The sequence below is a fragment of the Mesoplodon mirus genome (assembly GCF_964341445.2).
Source record: "Mesoplodon mirus genome assembly, chromosome: 9".
NCBI lineage: Eukaryota > Metazoa > Chordata > Mammalia > Artiodactyla > Ziphiidae > Mesoplodon > Mesoplodon mirus.
The window spans coordinates 50,470,613-50,484,714 of NC_138985.1; the positions used below are offsets into that span (position 1 = coordinate 50,470,613).

The 14,102-nt window shown below is 34.4% G+C and overlaps 1 protein-coding gene across 1 annotated transcript in view; it reads left to right on the forward strand.

Annotated features, from left to right (window-relative positions):
* Nucleotides 1-14,102, forward strand: part of THSD7A (thrombospondin type 1 domain containing 7A) — a 448,162-nt gene that overhangs the window by 51,862 nt on the left and 382,198 nt on the right. The gene's annotated exons all lie outside the window — the stretch shown is intronic.

The following is a 14,102-nucleotide window of genomic DNA, read 5'->3' on the forward strand; positions in this document are numbered from 1 at the left end:
ACTGAAGGTTCTGGATTTTCCTTAAATCTTATCCTAAAGTATGAAGTGCTACAGAACAGATGGGAACATTCCTACTTGCTGGAAAAAAATTTTTTTTCTCCAGTAAATGCTTATAAATTACATTACATCCTGGAATCTGTAACTGTGTCCTTAGCCAAGGGTGATTTTGCTCTCCCAGGAACGCTTATTGATGATGTCTGCAAACATTTTTTATTATCATGACTTGGAGCAGTAGAGAGAATGGTCCTACTGGCATCTGGTGAATTGAGGCCAAGAGGTGTGCTAAGCATCCTACAGTACGGGGGAAAGCCACCTGCAACAAAGAACGTGTAGAGTAGAACTTAGGAAACCCTGGTCTATATGTTAGGATAATTTGCACATGTTTATTTTAATTTACAGCTACTTAAGATATTCAAATATTATGTTTGCCGTAATTTTTAGAGATAGAACCCTTTAGCAACTGGATTTCAAAACAGAGAAGAGGAATTGTCTTGTTTTCATTGTAGAGCCAAATCATTTTGTTGTTTATTTGTTAGTATCTCAAACAGATGTTCAATAAATACACAAGTAAGAGTAACATGTGACTTGGCAGGTCTTTCTTATTTAGGATCAACCCAGGTTTTGACAATATCTATTTCACTTGTAGCATACACATTAACCATGTATGAAATAAAATGGACTCTGGGAAAAGGATGTTAAAGTGGATTTTTACATGGGAATGCAGGTTGCAGAATGACCTTCTTTTTCTTTATCTCCTTGTAGAGTGCTTTATACAGCATCTGCTTCTACTGTCTCTTACCTAGCACCCATGTTTTGATTCTCTATCCAGGATATCTTATTGCTACATAATGTTCCCCAGGAAATTAAAGCTCTCATTGTATTAATTATCCATTGCTGTATAAAAAAATACTAAAACACCTCACCTAGTGGCTTACAACAATAAACATATTATTTCACAGTTTCTGTCAGGTCAAAAATTTGGGGAATGGGTTAACTGGATGCTTCTGGAAAAGGATCTCCTTAAGATTGAAGTCAAGATGTTTGTAGAGCTACAACCATCTGAAGGCTTGACTGGTGCAAGAGAATCCACTTCTAAGGTGGCTCACTTGCATGCCCAGCGTGTCAGAGCTGGCTGTTGGCTGGAGACCTCAGTTTCTTACCATGTGGACCTCTGTATAGGGCTGGTGGAATATCCTCAAAACATGGCAGCTGGCTTCCACCAAAACTAGTGATCCAAGAGAAAGCAAGGCAGAAACCAGAATATTTTTTATGACCTAGTCACAAAAGTCATACACTATCATTTCCACAATGTCTGATTGGTTATAAAGATCAGCCCTATTCACTATGGGAGGAAACTGTATAAGACACAGAACCCAGGGGGTACAAACCACTGGGGGCACCTGTGATTCTGGTTTCCACACTTTTGTTATACTCAATAAAATATTTTACTATAATTAGCCAAAGTTTTTATTTCTGTATGTCACAGAGTATGTTCATAAATTATTTAGTTGTGTTTTATATTAATTCTGCAGCCCATTGATTGATGACTTGAAAAGGAAAAAGACTAGAAATAGAGAAATCAATAAGCAAGTTAATATAATGATTCATTCAAAGGAGGATGAGGGCTAGTCTTATGGAAGCAGAAATAAACATAGAGTGGTGGGAAAAGAATGGGGAAATGCGAGGATGAGTGCATAAACTTTGGATGTCAATTAGAGGCATATACTGCAGATGATTCTGAGAATTTTTACCTCCAGAACATGACCTTAAGTAAGATAGCAAAACACCCAGGTAGAGAGTACTTGTAGATAATGAACCTAGTTTTGATCTTCTTGGCCTTGATATGTCAAAAAGAAATTCACATAAAAATATCCAGGAAGGAGTTGGAAACTTGGATCTGTTATATGGGAGAGGGCACCTAATAAGAGATCTTGTCTGGGAATTAACTGCTAAATAGGTATAGTTAACATGGATAAAGTTGAGAGGGGTGTGTGTGGGGTGGAACATTAACATGGAGCAGAAGTGGATATTTCTTAAAGTTGGATGAAATACTTCTTGGTAGTACTTTATAGAATTGATGGAGTAAACACTATTTTCCAATTAAAGTAACCTGGTATAGTGAAAAGGATATCACATTGTGTCAAACCTATCTCTGGTACTAACTAGCAGATTGATCTTTGGCAAATCATTCAATTTCTCTTATCCTTACATTTCACACCTATTAGAAACTTAGGAAATCTCTATAGTACATCTAGGTCAGAAAGTTAATGACACTTATGATGTTTACATTTGTTTTATGTGAATATTAATATTCTTGTTCATAGGATTGGTATAAGAACAAAATAAGATAGTGTATGTAAAAGTGCTTTATAAATTATTATTAATGCAGAATCTGCATGATGTTTAAAAATTAATAAGGATATTATATATTTTGTTTGTGTATATAGTTGGTAGAATCATTGGGTATATTTCTCAGTGTATGATTTCAATGTGACAGTTTCTGTTCACATGAGAGTAGTTTCTAGAAAATCGGTATACAGTTATTCTCTTTAAATTGTCCCTCTAGGCATAAGGCTCAAATTGTGATCTCTGAATATGAATATCATTCTTTATAATTTTAAAAGTATTTCATTAGTTTTTAAAGGTACTGTCCATTTATTTTGATCTCCTCAGAAATAGGGACTCGGTTATATTGAGCTTTATTTTTGTTGGCACTATTAACCACATACAAATCATTAAAAATAGATGTGAAACTATAACTACCCATCAAATAAGTGTTACAACTTGGTTAGTCATAACTAAAGCATTATCTAGTGAGTAATAATGAATGGCTTTATGTTTGAATCAAGTGTTAAAATGTGTGATGAAGATGATTTTGTCTTTTAGGGACTCCTAGGAATCTATTTAGTAGTTTATCTTTTCCAAAGCCCCATCTAGAAACTGACACCTGAAGTCTCTTAATGTATCTACTGCACAGAGAAGGGTTTTTTTTTGTTGTAGGAGCAGATGCAATTTTAACAGCTTCCATTGTGTAATATATTCAGAATGATAATAGAAAAAATATACCAGGTTCAAAAGGAAACCAAGCCACAATTCCCATACCAGTTATTTCATTCCTGTTAAATATTATTAATTTAATATAGATTTGCTGAATTCGACTTCAGTAATGCCTTCCTTGCATCCATGGACTTTAAGTGGTAGGGGATTCTATAGGACTGTTTACCCAAGATTAACATTGAAAATTTAGAAGACACACAAATAGGTAAGATCTAGGAATCATCTTCTCCATTCCCTACTCTGAGTCCTCAGTAAGGGGGATGATCTACCCATGTAGGTAGACTTTGAATCATATTAGAATACACTACATCATAGATGCTGGCCACAGCTGGCTTAAGGCTACAAGTTAAAGTATGTGTGTGTGTAATTAATTTACATTTGTAACAGCTTTTGTTGTACCAATATGGCACAATGATGGTCTTTCCTGTGAGTTTATCGTGTCTGTTGGCTTTAATATTCTCTGTGTTTTTGGAACTGTGAAGTTTATCTTTACTGAGTTTTGGTCTCCTGGTGGAAAAAAAGTGTAATGAATTCTTGAAAATGTTATTAAATGGCACAGAATGTCCCCTTCTGCTGGTAGAGACAGCTATAACTTTGCATCCTCTCAAGGAAATGGGCTTTTCAGAAATAGAGCTGAGCAATGTATGTTACTTTTTGTATTTCTCTCTTTGCATGTTATCTCTTGTGATTTGCTGGCATGCAAAATAAGCATTGCTTTCCATTCTGTTCTTGAAAATGATAAATTATATCTTTTAATGCTTTTATAACAACTAATATATACAGAATGAATGCCTAAATGAACAAATGTAGGACAGTTAGACTTCTTGATGTTAAATCAACTGCAGCATCTATAGCAATGTTTCAAAGGTAATAGCCGTTGCCACTGATGGCTGAAATGCCTTAAATTTAAACTGGGCCTGATGGGAGAGAACCACTAATAATTGGAGTTTCACAATTTTTTTTTTTTTTTTTTTTTTTTTTAGCTATGGAATACTTTCAAACTCTCCAGTGTTAGGACTTTTAAATGAAAACAATTGTATTAATTGTTAGGATGTGTCTTTGGCTCTTTTAGAACACTGATATAATGTTTCATCAGTTCATTCAATAGATATAATGTCTACGTTTTCAGAAGCTGATGTTTAAAAATTTTACAAATTGGGTATGAAGAATGGAATAATAAAACCCCATGTTTTATGAAACATAAGCAAACATTAAAACAGAAGAACCCAAAAGAGACAAACATGATGTAGTTCTTCACCCAGCATAATATGAATTCAAAGTAGGTTCTATATAAAGTCATAAAACAGAAAATGAGATCTGATTATAATGGACCACCCACTCTATTAGCAAATAAGGTTGTGAATAGTGACCAGATAATAAAGGGAAGGTTTTTTTAAATTTTCTTTTTCTCTCTAGGGAATTTTGAAAAGTTATAAAGCCTTCAACGTTTTCCTTACAGGCATTGTAGTCTCAGCAGCTTGATGTGTTTCATTACTGGGACTGATTTTTCATATGCAGATTCAGTCTCAGGGGCAGAATTTCATACATGAGGTTAGAACAGCTTCTTCTACAAATTTGTTAGCTGCCCTGGGGGAGAAAATGAAACATATGCCCTAACGGTCATGTTTCAGATCTTTGCTCGTCTACAAAGAGGCAGTTTTCCCCCGCATAGACCCTATCTAGAGAATCATTTTCAGTTTGCTTCATTGAAATTGCAATTCCCTTGAGCCAGTCATGCCTTAGGAAACATCTGCTTCACCCTCAGAAGAGGTCTACAAAGGAAGCCTACTCCACTTACCTTACCTTTTAAAAGAATATCGGGTCTCATTTATTTTACTTACCAAATGTACGTTTATAATTACAGTAGTGAGAACATTTTGGGGGAATATATAGAAAATACATAAATATTTCATTATTTGAATGTTCATAGTTATTTTTATTAATTTATGGAATACTTAATTTGATTCTTTTTTGCTTTTTTTAAATTGTTGTAAAATATACTTAACAAAATTTACCATTTTCAAGTGTACCTTTCTGTGGCATTATTTTCACGTTGTTGTGTAACCAGTACTATCCTCCATCTCCAGAACATTTTTCATCTTGTAACGCTGAAACACTGTACCTGTTAAAGAATAACTCCTCATTACCTCCTCCCTGCCAGGCCCTGGAAGCTACCATTCTACTTTCTGTCTCTATGAACTTGACTACTGCAGGTACTTCATATAAGTCAAATCACGCAGTATTTGTCTTTTTGTGGCTAGCTTATTTCACTTAGCATAATGTCTTCAAGGTTTGTCCATGTTGTATCATGTGTCAAAATGGCCTTCTTTTTTAAAGTTGAATAACATTCTGTTCTAGGTATATACCACATTTTATTTTTTCACTCATCAATCAGTGGACACTTAGGTTGCTTCTACTTTTTTGGCTATTGTGAATAATCCTGCTGAGAACATGAGCATACAGCTGTCTCTTCAAGAATCTACTTTCATTTATTTTTATTATTTAAATTTTTTTTTTTTTTTTTTTTTTTTTTTTTTTTTGCGGTATGTGGGCCTCTCGCTGTTGTGGCCTCTCCCGTTGCGGGGCACAGGCTCCGGACGTGCAGGCTCAGCGGCCATGGCTCACGGGCCCAGCCGCTCCGCGGCATGTGGGATCTTCCCAGACCGGGGCACGAACCCGTGTCCCCTGCATCCGCAGGCGGACTCTCAACCACTGCGCCACCAGGGAAGCCCTATTATTTAAATTTTTATTGGAGTATCGTTGATTTACAATGTTGTGTTAGTTTCAGGTGTACAGAAAAGTGAATCAGTTATACATATACATATATCCACTCTTTTTAAGTTCTGTTCCCACACAGACCATTACAGAGTATTGAGCAGAGTTCCCTGTGGTGTACAGTAGGTCATTATTAGTTACCTATTTTATATATAGTAATGTGTAAACAAATGAACTTATTTACTTTCATTTCTTTGAGGTATATACCCAACTAGAATCGCTGATCATATGGTAATTCTATTTTTAGTTTTTTAAGGAAACACCATACTGTATCTCACAGCAACTGTACCATTTTACATTCTGTCAACAGTACACAAGGGTTCCAGGGATGGACCTGGAGATTACCATACTAAGTGAAGTAAGTCAGACAGAGAAAGACAAGTATCATATGATATTGCTTATATGCAGAATCTAAAAAAAAAAAAAAGATACAAACGAACTTATTTACAAAACAGAAACAGACTCACAGACTTGGAGAACGAACTTATGGTTACAGGGGAAGTCGGGGGTGCGGGGATAGAATGGGAGTTTGGGATTGACATGTTCGCACTGTTATATTTAAAATAGACAATCAACAAGACCTACTGTATAGCACAGGGAACTATGCTCAATATTCTGTAATAACCTAAGTGGGAAAAGAATTTGAAAAAGAATAAATACATGTATATGTATAACTGAATCACTTTGCTGTACACCTGAAACTAACACAACATTATTAATCAACTGTACTCCAATATAAAATTAAAAATTAAAAAAAAAAGCCAAAACCTTTGAAAAGTGTAAGGGTGGGAAACACATACACACAGATAAATACACACACATATAATGAGTGATCCAAATGTTTTGTGCAATATTTGGCAATGCTGTTTCATGTAATACTTCTGTGTTTCCAAATATTAAATGGAAATATTAAAAAAAATCATAATACCACAAGTTATCATTTCTAAAAAGATTATGCTAAATCTAGAGCACTAATAAAGCATATGTTTCAAGTTAAAAAAAAGTACACGTGGGTTCCAATTTTTCACATATTTGTATAATACTTGTTATTTTCTGTTTTCTTTTAATTAAAAGCTATTCTAATGGTGTGTTGATTCCCATTTTTTGTTAAAGGTAATAGTGCATTAAAGTCTTTTACTTAAATCTTATATCTTTATTTTCTTAGACGACATTTCTGGATAGAGATTTATTGGCATAGAGGCAAGGCTAATTGTATGATTCTTAGCGAATTGTCTTACAGATTATTATTCTAACTTATACTCCAGCTAGCAGTATACGAGTGCTACTATCAACAAATACTTACCAATGCTGGTTATTATTATTTAAGTTTGAGTAATTTTGTTGGCGAAACTCATTTTTTTTATTCAGTGAAGCTTCATAACACTCTATTTATTTAAGTATAGTTGACTTACAGTGTTTCAGGTGTACAGCAAAGTGATTCATTTATACATACATATATACATTATTTTTCAGATTCTCTTCCATTATAGGTTATTACAATATATTGAATATAGTTTCCTGTGGTCCTTGTTTTTTATCTATTTTATACATAGTAGTGTGTATCTGTTAATCTTGAATTCCCAATTTATTCCTCCCTTGCTCCTTCCCCTTTAGTAACCATAAGTTTGCTTTCTATGTCTGTGAGTCTGTTTCTGTTTTGTAAATAAGTTCATTTCTATCTTTTTTTTTTTTAGATTCCACACATATAAGTGTTTTTTAAAATTCCACATATAGATTCCATATTTTTTTTTAGATTCCACATAATATTACAGTCCACATATGATATTTGTCTTTCTCTGTCTGACTTACGTTACTTGGTATGATAATCTCCAGGTCCATCTCTGTTGCTGCAAATGGCATTATTTAATTCTTTCATATGGCTGAGTATATATACCACATCCTCTTTATCGATAGGCATTTAGATTACTTCTATGTCTTGGCTGTTGTAAATAGTGCCACTGTGAACATTGGGGTGCATATATATTTTTGAATTATGGTTTTCGTCTTTTCTGGATATATGTTCAGGAGTGGGATAGCAGAATCATATGGTAGTTCTACTTTTAGATTTTTAAGGAACCTCTATGCTGTTCTCCATAGTTGCTGCACCAGTTTACATTGCCATTAACAGTTTAGGAGGGTTCCTTTTTCTCCACACCCTTCCTATCATTTTTTATTTGTAGACTTTTTTTTATAACATCTTTATTGGAGTGTAATTGCTTTACAATGGTGTGTTAGTTTCTGCTTTATAACAAAGTGAATCAGTGATACATGTACATATGTTCCCATATCTCTTCCCTCTTGCGTCTCCCTCCCTCCCACCCTCCCTATCCCATCCCTCTAGGTGGTCACAAAGCACCAAGCTGATCTCCCTGTGCTATGTGGCTGCTTGCCTCTAGCTATCTATTTTACATTTGGTCGTGTATATATGTCCAAGCCACTCTCTCACTTTGTCACAGCTTACCCTTCTCCCTCCCAGTATCCTCAAGTCTATTCTCTAGTAAGTCTGTGTCTTAATTCCCATCTTACCACTAGGTTCTTCATGACCTTTTTTTTTTTTTTTTTTTTTTTTTAGATTCCATATATATGTGTTAGCATACGGTATTTGTTTTTCTCTTTCTGACTTACTTCACTCTGTATGACAGACTCTAGGGCCATCCACCTTACTACAAATAACTCAATTTCGTTTCTTTTTATGGCTGAATAATACTCCACTCTATATATGTGCCACATCTTCTTTATCCATTCATCTGAAATGGCCACTTAAGTTGCTTCCATGTACTGCCTGTTGTAAACAGAGCTGAGTGATCATTGTGGTACATGACTCCTTTTGAATTATGTTTTTTTCAGGGTATATGCCCAGTAGTGAGACTGCTGGGTTGTATGGCAGTTCTATTTTTAGTTTTTTAAGGAACCTCCATACTGTTCTCCATAGTGGCTATATCAGTTTACATTCCCACCAACAGTGCAAGAGGGTTCCCTTTTCTCCACACCCTCTCCAGCATTTATTGTTTGTATATTGTTTCATGATGGCCATTCTTACCCGCGTGAGACGATATCTCATTGTAGTTTTGATTTGCATTTCTCTAATGATTAATGATGTTGAGCATCCTTTCATGTGTTTATTGGCAATTTGTGTATCTTCTTTGGAAAAATGTCTATTTCGGTCTTCTTTCCATTTTTGGATTGGGTTGTTTGTTTTTTGATATTGAGCTGCATGAGCTGCTTGTAAATTTTGGAGATTAATCCTTTGTCAGTTGCTTCATTTGCAAATATTTTCTCCCATTCTGAGGGTTGTCTTTTGGTCTTGTTTATGGTTTCCTTTGCTGTGTAAAAGCTTTTAAGTTTCATTAGGTCCCATTTGTTTATTTTTGTTTTTATTTCCATTTTTCTAGGAGGTTGGTCAAAAAAGATCTTGCTGTGATTTATTTATTTATTTATTTTTGCCATATGCGGGCCTCTCACTGTTGTGGCCTCTCCCATTGCGGAGCACAGGTTCTGAACGCTCAGGCAGAGCGGCCATGGCTCACGGGCCTAGCCGCTCTGTGGCATGTGGGATCTTCCCGGACCGGGGCACGAACCCGTGTCCCCTGCATTGACAGGCAGACTCTCAACCACTGCGCCACCAGGGAAGCTCTCTTGCTGTGATTTATGTCATAGAGTGTTCTGCCTATGTTTTCCTCTAAGAGTTTTATAGTGTCTGGCCTTACATTTAGGTCTTTAATCCATTTTGAATTTATTTTTGTGTATGGTATTAGGGAGTTTTCTAATTTCATTCTTTTACATGTAGCTGTCCAGTTTTCCCAACACCAGTTATTGAAGAGGCTGTCTTTTCTCCACTGTATATTCTTGCCTCCTTTACCAAAGATAAGGTGACCATATCTGTGTGGGTTTATCTCTGGGCTTTCTATCCTGTTCCATTGATCTATATTTCTGTTTTTGTGCCAGTACCATAATGTATTGATTACTGTCGCTTTGTAGTATGGTCTGAAGTCAGGGAGCCTGATTCCTCCAGCTCCGTTTTTCTTTCTCAAGATTGCTTTGGCTATTCGGGGTCTTTTGTGTTTTCATACAAATTGTGAAATTTTTTGTTCTAGTTCTGTGAAAAATGCCAGTGGTAGTTTGATAGAGATTGCATTGAATCTGTAGATTGCTTTGGGTAGTATAGTCATTTTCACAATGTTGATTCTTCCAATTCAAGAACATGGTATATCTCTCCATCTATTTGTATCATCTTTAATTTCTTTCATCAGTGTCTTATAATTTTCTGCATACAGGTCTTTTGTCTCCTTAGGTAGGTTTATTCCTAGATACCTTATTCTTTTTGTTGCAATGGTAAATGGGAGTGTTTGCTTAATTTCACTTTCAGATTTTTCATCATTAGCATTCTTGGGTATGCTGGGTCTTATGTAGACTCTTCCATCTATTTAACTAATTTTATTGTTGATTCCTGCATAAGTATCAGTGTTAATTATTGTAGTTTAAAAAAAATACTTCTTTTAAAATGCAGTTTGGCCTCATTGCTACATTTCTTCAAATTGTTTGGCTGTTGTTGGACTTGTGTTCTTCTAAGTGAATTTTAGGGTCACATTTCCACACTCTAGGAAAAAATATCACTAGAGTTTTGGTTGGAATTGGAATTGCATATAGTAATCTGATAATAACTGCTTTTGTTATATCAATTCAATATAGATTGAAATTTGATGACTGTCACTTCATTTATCAATGTTTTAAGTGAGCTTTTTTGCATTGGCTGTATTTACTTTTTATTTTTTATTTTTGTATTGAATTATAAATGTACACTTATTTTTTCACATGCCAGACTTTTTTCTCTCTGTATTTATAATATTTTCAGTAGCTTCATATTCTGTCTTGGTTTTATTTTTACTTTTCTAACGAACATTAAATTAAAACTATTTGATTGTTGTGGCCATTTATTCATCTTTATTATTAGAAGTGACTAGAATGCAGTTAGTATGCAAATTTTACCAGGTTGAAAAGATGCCACTGTTGATTTTTATAATTATGGAGAAATGGTTATAAATATATTTATGGGCTTTTAAATTGTAAGTCTGTTTCATAATATTAATTGTGATAACAAATCTTTTAATAGTCAGTGTTATTATATGTATCTTTTTCAGCTTTGACAAATTAGCCTGTGAGGGAAAAATTAGAAAGGAAAGGTGTTATGGGACACTTGTATGAAGAAATTGTCCTTTTTGTCTTTTAAATTGCCTTTTAAATTTCAAAAAAAAAAACTGCAAACATTTTTAAATGTTCTTATATCTATTAGGTAAACTTATAGATATTAATACATTTCTTCCTTTCACATATAACTATTATGTTTGATTTTAAAAATAGAGGGCCTCCCTGGTGGCGCAGTGGTTGAGAGTCCGCCTGCCGATGCAGGGGATACGGGTTCGTGCCCCGGTCTGGGAGGATCCCATATGCCGCGGAGCGGCTGGGCCCGTGAGCCATGGCCGCTGGGCCTGCGCATCCGGAGCCTGTGCTCCGCAACGGGAGAGGCCACAACAGTGAGAGGCCCGCATACCGCAAAAAGAAAAAAAAAAAAAAGAATATATTACAAAAAATGCTGTCTTTTACTGTATCATAAATAATTTTATTTAGCCAAAAGCTTAGTGTATTCAGTGGATTTGGAGATAGACTGTTAACCCATAAATATTGTCCTTGCTTTAGTATTATTACTTTGTGAAGTGTAAATAAATAGTGACTATTTTTAAAAATGGAAGTGATGTCATGAGTATTTTTCTCAAAATACTGAAAACTTATAACAAATCATTTAGACCACACAATCGAGAATTATCTGTGATAATCCTATTTAAGATGCATTTCTCACAATGCATTTAGCCCTTGATGTGGAATAGAGGGGGTTTTAGGAAGATTTGAGTAATGATAAAATTCACACATCAGATTGAAACTACATTTGTCAATTTCCAGCTGATAATATTAGTCCTTTCCTGCAGAACATTGGTAAAATGTGGCTCACTACCAGGACTGACCTTGCTGTTTAAAGTATGCTTTTGATTCTAGAAAAACAGAAAATATACTCTGTAGTTTCTTGTAAGTAATAATTTCATTAAGATTAAATATTGAGCAAACCTAAGATTAAACCAGATTATTGAAATTGCAGTTAAACTACAATTCTTGCAATGTTATTATTCATGTTAGCAAAATAAATATTTGATTTGGCTCTGAGTGTAACATTAATTATTAAAACACCACTCACTTAAAATTAACTGTGATCTAACTTTGATCCCTTGGGAATAATAAAATAATTCAAATAAGTGATGATAATAAAATAATTTTATAGAAGTATTCATTATAACAATTTGATGTTATTTTTTTCTTCAAGTATTTTTTAAGTCTTTTAAATATACATAAAGATCACAGAATTGTCAGTTCAATATGTGAAAGAAGAACACATGTGGAATAGTGGTATGAATGTTTCAATCACAACAGTTGACAGTCAACTTCTAACATACGTCTTTAGACATATCTCAGTATTTCGTATTAGCATGAAATGCATTAGTGACAAGGAATTACAGATTAAGATTAGAATAATATAAATGAAATCCAGTTTTCAAAAATGTTGCTGTTTACATTATTTAACTTTTAAGATGCTTGAAATTAATAATTGCTATATATCGCAAGTAATCTTAAAAGTGCTTTTAGATTAAAGTTAGGAGGATTCATTGAAATATTTCTCATTAAGAATTAAACTACTGGGCCTCCCTGGTGGCGCAGTGGTTGAGAGTCCACCTGCCGATGCAGGGGATATGGGTTCGTGCCCCAGTCTGGGAGGATCCCATATGCCGCGGAGCGGCTGGGCCCGTGAGCCATGGCCGCTGAGCCTGCGCGTCCGGAGCCTGTGCTCCGCAACGGGAGAGGCCACAACAGTGAGGGGCCTGCATACCGCAAAAAAAAAAAAAAAAAAAAAAAGAAGAATTAAACTACTGGTGAACAAAACTAAATTTTCAACTATTTATTGGTTATAAGTAAATCAACTGGATATAAATAAATATATATTTTACATAAATAAATAGAAAAACTACATGTAGTACTTTATAAATAGTAGGGATTCAAGAACTTTTTGCCAAAATTAATAAAACAGGTGAGACAGGATTACATGTGGAGTGGTAAATGCCTTAGATGTAAATACCAGGAGTGTTTCTAGCTAAACATACTCAAAAGAATTTTACTTATAAAAGTGTTTCCCTGCTGACCATTTCTTAGGGAATAGACCTTGAACAAGAAAGATATATGTCTAGTTAAACTCATTTATCATTACACGCTAATGTTAAATGGCAATGCAGTGATAACATTATGGACTCAACTTTCTTAAGTCTCAACCAAAGGACCACCACAATTGTTTGTTTAATAATTAACTCTTGTTTGGTTACAAATATATTTGGAATGAATTTTATGGAATAGCTTGCTTTGCAAATGATTATCTTAAAATCTACTAAATGTATTACGATAGGCCATGAGTTTGAAAGCATAAAGGATTGTGATGCTTGGGATGTTGAGGTTGATTGTGTTCCAGAAAATTTGTAAGCCAAGTGATTGTAATTCAAAATATATTTTTCATTTAAATATTATGTTTTTAAATAAGGCTTCAAAGGCAAATTATTCTATATTATAAGTTAATGATGCATAATAAGTTGTCCTTAATTTTATCTTTTCTTTTAAAAACCTAAGATGTACATTAAACACATGGAAAATCTCCCAACACTTTTGAAATAAAACCATGGTCTCAGTGTCCTTGTTCAAGAAGTCTGTTTCTATGCTCAGAATCTCTAAGATAGAGTTGGAGATCACATTTGTTCATACCCATCACTAATTTCCTAAATAAGTCCCACCTAAGTATCCAGAAAGAGAAAAGTGACAATGTAATGCATATACTGAAAAGAAGCTTTGAGTGTCATGCCTTCCAACCTGAAGATTCCTATTCACCTCTCCACTCTCTGACAGTTTAAATGATTCCATGTTGCCACAAATATGAATTACATGCCATTGTTTGTTTGTTTCCTATGGTGTTAAGCTGGTTTATGATTGCACTGGTGATGTCAGTATTTGAAATATGGAAAACTTAGTAGGTGGTTTTGCCTCATTACAAGCATATGGTTCCATTTGCCAGTGTCCTTAATATATTATAGGACAACAAGCATTGTTAGTAGCCCATTGTTAATGATCCTTCTCACATTACAAAATATTTAGAGGATAGACAATATATTCATTTCACTCCCTTTTCA